We start from the raw sequence: 12840 nt of genomic DNA on the forward strand, positions 1-12840 counted from the left end.
CGGCGGGGGCGCCGGGCCGGGGGCGCCGGGCCGCGGGGCGCCGGCCGCGCCTGCTCGCTCGCCCCGCTCCCCGCGCTGGGCCCGGCAGAGGAAGCGCGGGCGGCTCGGCGTCGAGGCTCCGGGGGCCGGGCGCCGTCGGCCTGGGCAGCTCGGGCTCCGCGCGCGGCCGGCGAGGGCAGCGCAGGGTCTGGGTGCGCTGGCTCCGGCCCGCGCCAATAAGCGGCGGGGGCCGAGCCTGGGCGTAGTTTGCGGGGGCCGCGACGGCCCGGGTGCCCGCGCGTTAGATGTGCCGCCGCCGCCGCCGCCCGGCTCGGCGGAGGGGGAGGGGGCCGCATTCGCTCTCTTCTTGGCGGAGGCATCGCCTTTTCTTCCCAAACCGCAAGCCTGACGGAGGGGCCTGGCCTACCCGCCGCGGCCGCCGGAGGCGCTCCCGGCCCGGCTCCGTGGGGGGCAGCGCGGCCCCGCGGTCCCGGCAGCTCCATTCCCCGCGGCCGGCCCGGCGCCGCCGCCCCCGCCCCCGGGAGGCTGGAAGGGGCGGCGGGGGGGGGGCGCTGGCGGGAGCGGGGCTTTTCCGCGCCGGGACTCCGCCTGCCGCGCGGGGCCGGGCCCGACGGGCTGGGGGCGCAGGGCGGGCGCGCTCACCTGAGCCGCCGGGCCCCCCTCACCCCGCCGCCCAGGCCCAGAGCAGCCCGCGGGCGACCCGGACCCCGGCCCGCCCCGAACCGGCCCGAGCCCCGCGCTCACCGCGGCCGGCCCCGCGGCCCCGGCTCCTCGGCGTCGCTCGCCCTGCGCCAGCCCGCTGGGACGCCGGCTCGGCTGCGCTCCCCCTCTGGCGCTGGCGCGGAGCCGCCCGGGACTTTTATCCAGCGGGGCCCCCGGGATCAAAGCGACGGCGGACACAGGGCCCCGCGCCGAGGGGCCGGCAGCAGCGGCGCCGGGGCCTCCAGGAGGAGCGGACAGGTGTGGCGCGGGCCCCGGCGCCCTCGGTGACCTGCGGGAGGCACCGGGCGCCCCGGCACGGCGCCACGGGGGAGTCGCCGGGTCCCGCCACCTGGATAGACAGATTCTGGGCGGCGCTGGGAAGCAGTGGGGCGCTGCCACTTACCGAGGTCGGTGGGCCTCGGGGTGGGCTCCTGGATCCTCTCTGCCTGAGCCCTGGCTGAGCGCTCCACCCCAGGGACCCCCAAGAAACTCTCTCCCTGCTCCAGCCACCACTGGGAGGTCAGGGGGCCAGGATCGATGAGCCGCCGGCTTGGTCTCCCCTCGGTGACCTCCAGCCAAGCTAGTTCATCTGCCCCATCAGCTCACCTTCCCGGTGCACCTCACTGAGGACAGAATGAAATTCTTTCTCAGAAATCAAAACGGGGGGTGGGGGGTGGGCAGGTGTTTGCTTAGGAGGCTTCTAGCGGGTGGGTGGGGAGAAAAAAAAGCATTTATTCACCCTCCACACCCACAAAGTGCCATGAACAGCTTTAGCAGACCTTTTCTCCTTAATCCCTCCCATCTACAGTCCGGTGGATGCCATTACACCCGTTTTTAAAGACAGGCCTTGCCTTTAGGGACAGGGGTCCAGAACTGGGGCAGGGCTTCCTGAGCCCCTCTCCTAATTCAGGGCAATGGGGAGGCTGTGTCCTCTGGGGAGCACCTGCAGCCCCTCGTGGGGCAGGAGATTAGAGGCTGCCAGGGGCCCTGGCAGCACCCCCCCAGCCCCCCCCCCCAGACTGCCGTGGGCCCTGAGTGCTCTCTGTCCTCACCAGGCCTGAGGCTGAGGCTGAGCTGCACACACAGCCGGCTGCTCTGGCTGGTCTCCCAGTAAGGCCAAACAGGGCCCCTAACAGCCGATGTTTGGGCCCTTGAGGGGTAGAGATGCTGTGGCAGAGCCCTCGAAACCTAAGATGAGTCTGAGGTGCCCCAGAGGTTGGCCTGGGCGGGGGTCATTCAACCAAGGAGAGGGCAGGCAGGCTGTGTCAGACGCGCGGGTCCTCCCCACAGGCACCTTTAGGGCGGCTGTGTGCCCATTTTCCGGATGAGGGGAACTGAGACTCAGAGAGGCTAACAGAAGTGCTGAGAATGAGTCCTGTTCGTTCAGCAGTCCACACTGGCTGTACCCCTATTGTTGGGTCAGCTTAAAGGTCATACTTGGGACCGGCCGGTCAGAGGCAGTGGCTTCAGACTTCGGTTCCATCTAGAGAATTCCACCTTCCCACCTGGCCCCAGCTGACCTGGGTTTTGGGGAGAACCTGCCCAGGGAGCCCTCTCCCTCCAGGAGCCTGTTATCCCCAGTCCCAGGCAGGGGAGTGCTACTTTCAGCGGGATGGCGTGACCCAGTGGGGTTGTGCTTCACGCGGACCGGGCTCTGAGCCATTTCCTGGCTGGGAGATTCAGGGCAAGGCCTGTGACCCCTCTCTGTGCCTCTGTTTCCTCTTCTTTAAAGTGGGGTAATGACCGTACCTCTATCAGAGGTTCTTTTGTGGGATTACGGGAGCCCATGCGTGAAAGTGCTCGGCACGGTGCACGGCAGGGATGGCAGTTACGATTGCCAACAAAATTCCAGGACAAGGGAAGAGCGTGCATATTATACCCACTGGTGTTTGCTCTAATGTGTCCCAGCCCGCACATTGAACCAAAATGAGTTCCTGTTTTGGTTTGTTCAACATAATTAGCAAAAGCGAACAGCTTTCCCCAGAACTTCCCCGTCCGTCTGTGTCTCCACCTTCCCCATTCCTGCTCCTTTAGAACTGCACCCCTGACCCTGCTGTGGCAATTGGCTGCTCACCCTCATGCTCCCGCAGATGCAGACACTGGCCCTGTCCTTGCGCTCCCGCCCCCCAGGGGCCAGCTTTACCTTCTGCACCCCAGACTCCTCCACTCAGAGTTTTCAACTCCTGGATGCTGGCGGGTCCTCCCAGGACAGCCAGGCCTTCAAGCCGCGCAGCGCTGGGCCTCTGCTTCCAGGCTGCCCTCACCCAGCCCAGAGGCCGCTGTGGCCCTGACCGGTGGGAGGAGGGAAGACCCTCAGTTGAGCAGCAATGGGTCAAATACCACCTCCCAGCCAGTAGGACGACCGTGGTCAGAAGCGGAGAACAGGCGTTGGCGAGGGTGTGGAGAGCCTGGAGCCTGTATGCTGCTGGTGGGAACATAGACTGGGGCGGCCACCGGGGGACACGGTCTGGTGGCTCCACAGTAGCTGAAACAGAACTATCATACGACCTAGCGATTCCACTTCTGGGTATAGTGTCAAAAGGATTGAAAACAGGTGTCCCAACGAAAGCTTGTACGTGGCCGTTCACGGCAACGTTGTGTACAATCGTCTAAGGTGGAAAACCCAAATATCCATCCCCAAATGAATGGATAAACAAAATGCGGTCTATACGTGTAATGCAATAGTCTTCAGACGTAAGAAGGAATGAAGGAGTAACACGTGATCCAAAATGGACGAACCTTAAGAGCGTCACACTGAGTGAAAGAAGCCAGATACAAAAGGCCACATATTTTGTGATTCCACCGTATGAGATGTCCAGAACGGGTAAATCCATAGAGACAGAAAGCAAACTGCTGGTTGCCAGGGGACAGGGAGGAATGGGGAAGGAGTGCTAACAGGTACAAGGTTTCTTTCTGGGGTGATGAGAATGTTCTAAAATTGATTGTGGTGGAAATTGCGCAACATTGTGAATGTACTAAATAATTCTATACTCCCAAGCGGTTAGTTTTATGTTATGCTAATTTTACCTGAAAAAAAAAAACAAACCCTAGAGCTCCAATGAGTCTGGCCCATGGTGGTCACCAGGCTGGACCCCAGGTGGCTGAAGATGTGTGCTGGGTAAACTGAGTTGCCTGGGTTGGAACAGGGTGGGCTGCTCAAGCTCTGGAAATTCTCCTGGGACATGTGATGTGCACACCCCCCATTTGCTCATTACACAGATGTCTGGGGGATCCACATGTTGGGGGATATGGCAGCAGGACTGAGTGCCTGATTTCCCAGCCTGTGGCTGCATCTCTGATCTTTATGTTTCTTATCTATAAAGTGGGGACAAGAATAGTATCTGCCTCCTAGGGTGGTGGGAACATAAAAAGAAGCAGGACCTCCAGAGGCCAGTGAGCGTGTGAAATACGATTGTTATTATTTTGTCATGGACGCTGGCCATCCCTCAGCGACCACGGTAGATTGAGGTCCTGGGTGCAAAGGGCTTGTGGAATGTCTAGAGGGCAGACATTTAGGTTTGGGGACAGACACTTCGGTTTGGGGACAAGGAGCAGGAACAATATTCCAAATCACCTCGCTGCAGTGGCCCGCAGACCAGGGACACCACAGATGCTGGGCGTGGGGCTTGCCCTTCTCTGCCCACTCCCCGCCCCCCCCCCCCCCCCCACGCAGCCACATGCAGTAGACTTCACATTATTCCTGCCTCTTGGCTTCCTGGCTCCCATTCAGGTGGGCAGCAGGTGCTTCTGGCTAAACTTAGATCTGGTGAATGCCCAGCGGCAAGGAAGCTGGGGAAACGAGAACCCAGAGGGGGGCCCTGTTTCCTCAGAAGGGTATCCGCAGATATGGCTTGGGGGTGTGGGGGGCTGGCCCTTGGGGAGGAAGACATGGGGGAGAGCTAGCGACCTCAGATGAGCACACGGTTAACTGATGGGAGTTGTGATCCATGTGTGGACATGTGCGCAGTTCCTGGGAAAAGGTAGAGACTGAACATTTCAGGAAAAAAAAGAGCTAGGGCCCAAGTTGGGGCAGGTTCAGGGCCCAGGCTGGCTGAAGGCACTGGGGGGGAAGGAGGACGGCATGGTGGAGGGCCATCAGCGTTGCAGGGGGTCCCACCTGAAACCCTGCGTGAGGCCCCTTCAGATCAATAATCGGGCCAGAGGGCTGGGCCTGCGGGACCTCAGGCCATCCAGCAGCTATGGACCCAGTGCCCTTCCCCAGATGTGGGACTGCCCTGCACCACAGGGCTGGCTCCCTCCTGGGGCCTCTTGAGGGCCCTGAGACTGGGTTCAGTTGCAGGAGGGCAGCTCTGAGCTCCAGCTGTGGCCTGCCGTCTGGGTCCCAGCTGCAGCCTGCCGGCCTCGGCCGCCTCGCCTCGCATAGCCACCTGGGCGGCTCCGCACCCCAGCTGCTGGCCTCTAAGGCCCAAGAGGGCAGGGAAGTGGGGGCAGACAATCCCACCCCCACAGCAGCTTGCTCTGAGAGGAGGCTCTGCTCCCCAGCCAGCCAAGAGCCCATCTCCAGCTAGGAGCCAGGAAGGGCCCTCAAGGCCAGAGCCTGCAATCACTGAACTTAAACCCCCTTTTGGTTTTCCCCAGAGCCCTCCACCCCCATCCATTAGCCGGAAATCCCCCTTGGCCTCATATCCTGGGACCTTGATTAGCAAAACCCCTTGCTTGGTGCAGGGGGTGGGGGGTATCTAGGCCCCTTATGGACACTTCTAGGTCTGATGCTGGAACATCCTCTCCTGGGAATCAGGGGGCCATTCGCAGCCCTGGCCTGAGCAGCCTTGGGGTCACCTGGCAGAAGGGACCATATACACTCCTCACCCTAGGACTGAGAGCACCTGGGAGTTAGAACCCCCCTCATTTAGGGGGGAGAGCCTCCAGGGCTGTAGGAGGAAGCTGGGCCTTGTGCTCCCTGTCATCCTGCTGTGATCTTCCCTCCCTACCCCCCATGCCAGAAAGAACAGGGGAGCAGTGTAGGGTTTTTTGGCCCCAAGCTCAACCCCTTGGGTCCCACTGGTAATTTGGCAGGACCTGCCTGCCTCTCAGCACCCCTATCCCATCCTGCCCTCCCCACAAAGCCTCAGCTGGTGGCCAATGGTCCTGGCTGAAGGACCCTCCCGCTTGCTGGGCTGGCCCTGGAGTGTCAGGGTCCACCTGGGAACGGCCACATTCCAAAGCTGGGAGAGATGGGAGGTGCTTCCTGAAAATCTGTGGAGACGGGGCTCTCTGGGGTGTCACGGAGTGTCCCCAATATGCCAACCTGCACTCCTCGCTGTGCAGATGAGGAAGGGCCTTGGGGGGCCGGCTGCCCCAGGCCTTGTGGGGAGAGCCAGAAATGGCTCCTCCTTAGCTCTCCCAGCTGCTGGCTCCTTCGCACCCTAATGAGCTCCTGGCCGGCTGGTCCCCATCCGCGCGGCCTGCCGGTCCCCGTGCCTGCCACAGCGGCTGCAGGCCAGGGAGGCCGCCCATGTGACCTTCGGCCCATCCTCCCTCCCACCCTGTGATCTGCACGTGGCCTCTGGGGAGGCAGAAACAACCCTCAGATCTCCTGGCTGGGAATCTCTCCGCGCCAGCGACATCAAAGGGGGCAGCGGGGCGCGGGGGCGGCAGATGCTTCTCTTAAAGGGCCACACCACTGTTTAATTCAAAGCAGATCCTGGGAACAGCTGTCTAGCTACCGCCTGGGAGGGAGGACCCGGGCCAGCAGGAGACGGGAAGGCAACGGTCCCTGTCCTCCCCAGACCCCGCCGCATGTGCTGCTTAGGGCTGGTTAGAGGCTAGGGTTGGGCGGGGGCCGGGAGACACCTTCAGCCCCCCAACCCCACGCTGCCGCTCCCTGTCTCCGAGGAGGGTGCTGAGGGCCCAGCAAGCACTTAGGTGGGTTTATAGGTTATTTTGCCGGCCAGTACCGTGGCAACTGAGAAACTCCCCTTGTTTCATGAAGTCGATGATATGATCATTCCAGCATGTGCACCTGTGAGCGGAGGCTCTTACCTGTCTGGGTGTCTGCCTTCCCTGGGGGCCGCCAACCCCAGCTCCCTGTCCTGAGCCCTGTCCCCAGGCTGTCTCCCGGGGCAGGGAGGGGTCCGAGAGAGTCTGGGCTGCCGGATAACCTCCAGGACATGATGTCAGGAAGTGAGAAACCATGAAAGCGGACCAGAGCAGTGCGGTGTGTGGACAGTGGGAGGTTGCCTGGGTTTCATTCTTTGGCAGGGGGCAGTCACCACCTTAACGATAATACAGGTAACTTCCAGAAAGTTCTATGTTGGAAAGTAGGTTAGGCTGATTAAGTTAAAAGTGCTATAATCATATCCATATATGCATGTAAACGCACATACACACGTACGTATGTTTTATTTTTTTATTTATTTTTTAAAGATTTTATTTATTTATTTGAGACAGAGAGAATGAGAGAGAGAGCACATGAGACGGGGGAGGGTCAGAGGGAGAAGCAGGCTCCCTGCCGAGCAGGGAGCCCGATGCGGGACTCGATCCAGGGACTCCAGGATCATGACCTGAGCCGAAGGCAGTCGCTTAACCAACTGAGCCACCCAGGCACCCACGTACGTATGTTTTAAACGCATTTTGCTGAACTGTAAGTACGGCGTGGGGCAGGGCTGTGCCTCCCCCGGCCACTTGCTCCTGGAGGTAATAGGAGCTTTGCTTCCCAGGCCAGCCAGGAGATTACCTCTAACATATGACCTGAGGTCCTAAGAACCACAGTTTGGGACATCATGTCTTTGGAAAATACAGCTTTAGCCCCATTTGCGATGCCCAGGAAGATAACCTCCATTGACTTCCTCCTTCCTCGGCGTTCGGGTTGGGCCGGCCCAGCCTGAGGAGATTCTGTGCAGCCTGGGGCAAGCACCGCAAGCTGGTCTTTTGGCCAGGCTCAGGGCCAGCAGGGGCCACTGTGGGGCCCTCACTGCCTGTGATGCTCTCCGTGGCTCAGCAGCACCAAACCCCTGGCCCCTGAGTGCTGAGTGCTATCGCAGCTCCTTCTACAGGTGGGGAGCCAAGACCCGGGACTTCATGCCCGCACCACTCCCTAGGCTGCCCATGTGCTGAGACATCCCATATAGCATCTGACCCCCTTGGTGCTTTGGATGCAGTGTAGGGAGGTAGAGGTCCGGGAGCAGGTCATGTGGGCCACAGTGAGGAGAACAGATGAGGGTACATCCTGGGCCACCCACTGTGCAAGAAGGAAGGAGAGAATGAAGTTACGCCTATGTCCCCTTAGTATTCTGACACGCGCACCTGCTCGTCTTTGCAAAAAGAAACGCGGGAAGGCCAACCCCAGAACTGAAAGGAGACTTTTTTTTTTAATTTTTAAAAAGATTTTATTTATTTATTTGACAGAGAAAGAAACACAGCGAGAGAGGGGACACAAGCAGGGGGAGCGGGAGAGGGAGAAGCAGGCTTCTCACTGAGCAGGGAGCCCCACGCAGGGCTCGATCTCAGGACCCTGGGACCATGACCTGAGCCGAAGGCAGATGCTTAATGACTGAGCCACCCAGGTGTCCCTGTATTTATTTATTTATTTATTTGAAAAAGAGAGAGAGAGAGAGAGAGAGAGAGAGGGACCGCAAGTGAGGGGAGGGGCAGAGGGAGAAAATCTTCAAGCAGACTCCCCACAGAGTGTGGAGCCTCACACAGTGCTCGATCCCACGACCCGTGAGACCATGACCTGAGCTGAAATCAAGAATCAGACACTTAACCAACAGAGCCACCCTGGCACCCCCACAATAATCTATATTACTTCAGTGGTTTGTATTCTGAGGACAAAAACAACTACAAAGAGATCTTGAAATTTCCTTAGGAGGTCTGTAGTTAATAGATTGCTATAGTCATTCCAAAGCTATTTGGAGGGCATTTTAGAACAGAGAATGTTAGTAAATATACCGATGTGACTGAAAACAAGCATTCTCACTGCGGAGAAAGGGATATTTGCTTGAACCATGTAGATTTGCATTTTTTTTTTTTTTTTGTAGAACAAAAATGGTTGAATATTGGCAATTTCATATGATTCAACCACATATAAATACGGAATGAAGGGAGGGGAAGAAGCCTGAGGCGTGGTTCGGAGGGAGAGACGTCCGATGCCTTCAGGATATCAGCTGTGCCCCTGATGAGGCCGCGGAGGACGGAGGCACTCCACAGCGCTGAGCACACTCAGCTCCAGGCCTTGGTTTCTAAATCCCATTCCCCTCTGTGGGAGACCGGGTCTTCCTTGAGAAATGGCACATTCAGGGCTGGGACAGGGAACATCCTGGGTGAGCCTAGGACATCGTAACTGGCAGAAGTGAAGAAGTGCTCAGAGAATACTGGAAACACATGAAAAGGATGCAGGAAAGATGTCGCTGGGAAAGGTGCCGGCAGACCCGCTCAGAGGACGGTATCAATGTTGGATTTCCCAATAGTGTATAGTAGTTCCGTGGTTGTGTAAGAGGATGGCTTTGCTCTTGGGAAATAGACACAAGTCTTGAGTGTCGAAGGTGCACAGTGTCTCCAACTTACTCTCAAATGGTTCAGAAAAAAAATCTATGTGTATCCATGGAGAGAAGGAGAAGATGATAAAGCAAGTGGGCAACATGTTACAACTGGTGAGTCTAAGAGACACCCAGGAGCTCCTTGTAATGTTTTCGCAACTTTCTTTTAAGTTTGAAATGATATAAAAACAAAAATCACCCCCCTCCAAAAAGAAGGGAGCCAGAATGAAGGGGGTCTCAATGACCAAATTTGGATCAGTTTGAGCATCAAAAAGAATCTACGAATTCATATTAACATTTAAGAATTTTTTATTTTATTTTATTTTTTTTTAAGGTTTTATTTATTTGACAGAGAGAAACACAGCGAGAGAGGGAACACAAGCAGGGGGAGTGGGAGAAGGAGAAGCAGGCTTCCTGCTGAGTAGGGAGTCCAATGTGGGGCTCAATCCCAGGACCCTGGGATCATGACCTGAGCCGAAGGCAGATGCTTAATGACTGAGCCACCCAGGTGCCTCAACATGTAAGAATTTTTTTAAAAGATTTTATTTATTTATTTGTCAGAAAGAAAGAGCACAAGCAGGGGGAGTGGCAGAGGGAGAGGGAGAAACGGGCTCCCCACTGAGCAGGGAGCCCGATGCGGGGCTCGATCCCAGGACCCTGAGATCATGACCTGAGCCGAAGGCAAATGCCCAACTGAGCCACCCAGGCATCCCAAGAATTTTTTTTTTTAAAGGAGGGGAAGCACTCAACCACAAAAAAAAAACAAACAAAAAACACAAAAAGCCTATTACATGTAAAGGAAATGATAAAATTAGAAAGTCATGACTTTGCAATCATAAATGTAATGAAGGATTCAGACAACAACCATCAACGGATGCTAAAGCCACTGGGTAAATGGCTATTGGAAAAACATATTTAGAGTCTCAAAGATTTGCCCCATACATGGCTTATTCACTCTATGAAGGACCTTGACCGTGGAGAAATCTGGCAGACCCACCCTGACCAAGTGTCCAGAATTTGCTCCCCACTAATAGGACAAGCCGATGTCCTGGATCTCCTGATCTGCTGTCCCCCTGCATTGCCTCACTGCTCTGAACGGTTAGCCCCAAAGGCAGATCCAGACTACGGAATGGTCTACAGAAAATGGGTCTGGGTTCCTCACAAAATGCAAGTGTCATGAAAAATTAAAACAAGCAAAACAAAAGACGAAGGGTCTGTTGTGGATTAAAGGAGCACAAACAGATGTGTCGACCAAATGCAATGTGACAGCCTGCTGTAAAGGACCATTTTGGGACAAGGGCAATCCTAAAGTGAAGTGTGTGTTAGATAATATCATTGTATCCGTGACTATATGCTTGTTGGGTGCAGGGCTGGGTTACAGTGAAGTAGGAGAAGCTACTGGTTCGTAGGAGGTGCTGCTGGGTGATTTGGACGGGAAGGGCCAGGATATCGTCAACTGACTTTCAAATATAAATACAAGCGCAAACATAAATGCACAGAGAGAAGGCAAATGTGACAAGTTGCTAACAGTGGTCATCTAGAAGAAAGTATAGAGAAGGGATGGAAAGTGGTGGTTTGCTGTATTAAGGGTTTAACTTTCTTTAAATGTCATTTTTTTTAAGTTTTTTTTTTTTTTTTTTTTTTTTAACAAGCTGGGGGTGGTGCCTGGGTGGCTCATTCGGTTAAGTATCTGCGTTCGGCTCAGGTTATGATCCCGGGGTCCTGGGATGGAGCCCCATGTCAGGCTCCCTGCTCAGTGGGGAGCCTGCTTCCCCCTCTCCCTCTGCCGTTTTTTTTTTTTTTAAGATTTTATTTGTTTATTTGACAGAGAGGGAGAGAGAGGGAGCACAAGCAGGGGGAGCAGCAGCGGGAGAAGGAGAAGCAGACTCCCCGCTGAGCAAGGAGCCCAATGTGGGACTCCATCCCAGGACCCTGGGATCACGACCTGAGCCGAAGGCAGACGCTTAACTGACTGAGCCACCCAGGCGCCCCTTAAAGTTTTTATTTAAGTAATCTCTACACTGAACATGGTGCTCGAACTCATGATCCTGAGATCCAGAGTCGCACACTCCTCCGACTGAGCCAGCTGGGAGCCCCTACAGATGCCATTTTTTAATTGAAAATTTTGTTGAGATAATTATAGAATCATGTGGAATCGTAAGAAATGATATGGAGCCAGCCCTTGCGCACTTTGCCCCCTTTTCAGCAATCATAACATTTGGCAGAACCATGGACAATATCACCACCAGGACAGTGATGTGGATACAGTGTACCCCCCTTCACGTTTCCCTGGGGGTCCCTGGCTTTGCCCTCCTATAGCCGCACCGGCTTCACCCCCCCCTCCCGACAAACCATTGCCCCAACATCTGGCAACCCTTCCTTGGTCCACCATGTCTAAGATGCTGCCATTTGCATAAGGCTGCATACATGCAGCCCTACCATATACCTGCAGCCTCTGCGGAACGGCTTTTCATGCCTCAGTACACTTCCCTGGGGAGCCACCCCGGTTGCTGGACCCGCAGCTTGTTCTTTTGGATTGCTGAGTGGTGTCCCGCAGGGGGACTGTGCCACAGTGTGTTCAAGCACTCACCCGTCGAAGGACATCCGGGCTCATTCCAGATTTTGGCTATCACAAATAGAGCCGCTGTGAACATTAATGGGCAGACCTGCTCTTCTCTGAGATACCAGATTGGGCAAGAAAAACACGAGCTGCACACAGACGCTGAACAAAACACCTGGGTAAAGACTCCCCTTCCAGGCCTTGCAAACCTCCCAAAGATGACCTTTGACCCCACGGTCTCCTCCTGTGGCCTCTGCTGTGATGGGTCCTGGAATCTGGCTAGCTCAAGGCTGTGCCGGAAATGCCTGCAGGAGGTGATGGAGCGCTAAGTAAGTGTGCTGAGTTGCAGAGAGGAGCCTAGGAAGGCAGGCCTCTCAGGAGAGCACACATGCGGTCCCAGTGTGTGTGTTCAGCCCCAGTGTGCAGTCACCGACGGCAGGGGAGGGGCCTTCCCACTGTGGGGGAGCTGGCACACCCAGGACCTGAATGTTTGGCTCTGGCCTGAAATCAATCCCTGTCCAACGGGGAGCCACTTTTGGGTGTTTCTTGCCTTCGGAGGCTCGTCCAGCTGTGGGCCCAGCACCCCAGGGCTCCAAGCCAGCACACAGTGTCTCTGGGCTGTGTTCACAGATGCCTCCCCGTGTCCTGGTCCAGCCCAGACAGGCCACTAAGGGGAGGTGGGTCTGCCCTGACTCCCCCACCTCCCGCTGCCAGTGCCCCAACGCAGATCCCACAGAGTTTGGGGCGCCCTGCCTCTGATAGGTGAGAATCAGCGGCGGGAGGGCAAGGCCCAGTTGGGGGGAGCCGTATGTTTGTTGTACCAGCAACGGTCAAACACCTGCCCCATGCCAGGGTCGGCTCTGCTTACTGTGCCCTGCGAACCGGCACCGTGAAGGGCCCCACAGACGGAAAGAGCAGTAAACAAGTGAGCGAGCGTGAAAGGCCTATCCTTGTGGAGATGAGGCTGTGAGGGAACCCCTGCAGGCCGACATGCCCGAGAGGCTGGGCTGGGGACAGCTTGGAGTGCAGGGGCCTGTCTCCCACAGAACCGCCTGTGGGGGCCTGATGGGCAGAAGGGTG

Source organism: Mirounga angustirostris, unplaced genomic scaffold, assembly GCF_029215605.1.
Source record: "Mirounga angustirostris isolate CCGP_5_RB_7025 unplaced genomic scaffold, mMirAng1.0.hap1 SCAF_17, whole genome shotgun sequence".
Taxonomy (NCBI): Eukaryota; Metazoa; Chordata; class Mammalia; order Carnivora; family Phocidae; genus Mirounga; species Mirounga angustirostris.